The sequence below is a fragment of the Actinia tenebrosa genome, unplaced genomic scaffold, assembly GCF_029948245.1.
Source record: "Actinia tenebrosa isolate PJP-AT-01 unplaced genomic scaffold, QUT_ActTen_1.0 PGA_scaffold13__45_contigs__length_12533684, whole genome shotgun sequence".
NCBI classification, from domain to species: Eukaryota; Metazoa; Cnidaria; class Anthozoa; order Actiniaria; family Actiniidae; genus Actinia; species Actinia tenebrosa.
In genome coordinates, this window is record NW_028292573.1 from 7,705,607 (window position 1) to 7,706,359 (window position 753).

Consider the following 753-nt stretch of genomic DNA (forward strand, 5'->3'; position numbering starts at 1 on the left):
TTTAGTTCTTGAGTTTTGTTTGTCACAACACCAATACTGCAAAAAAATTGTTTAATCATGGGATCATGAAACAAGTGCTGCGAACGACTTATGGTCAAAAGGCTCAGATGGTCATTCACTGCAAGTGTTTTTAGATGATGCCAAATCAATGTAATAAATTGACTAGTTAACTCAAGCTTGAAGAAATTTGTTTGCAGGCAAACTAATTGAAAGTACAAACTATGTTAGAGGTGAGAAGCCACACAAAAAATGAGAGAGAAAAAGATTTCAAATTACCATTACTTCCATTTCTGCTTCAACAATCTTTGTATTAAGAGAGTGCCAATTATAAATAACATGCATATGAGTGGAAGTAAAACCCGGGACAGAGATGTAGACTATGCGTTTAGTAGACCCTACTGTACATTGTTTCTGTTGGTGTCTTGTTGAATATTCACGTGAAGTAGTTGTTATGATTTCACGGGGTTAAATGCCTGTTGCTCTAATAAAAAAGGCATAATTAGTTATGCAAGTTGTTATTCGATCTCCGTGTTAAGTTGCAAAAGATTTATTTTATTGATTGAATTGCATGATAATGAGTGATGTGAAACGATTAGCCATACCCGCCAAATTCGCGTACGCCCCTAGCGTTCTGGCCCGTGCGACTAGACTATTCATACGTTACTGTCACTATTGAGAAATAAAATATGACGAAGGAGGGAGGGGTTGATTGAAACTACCATACCACACTTAATTTCGTTGAGGCAGCTGCAA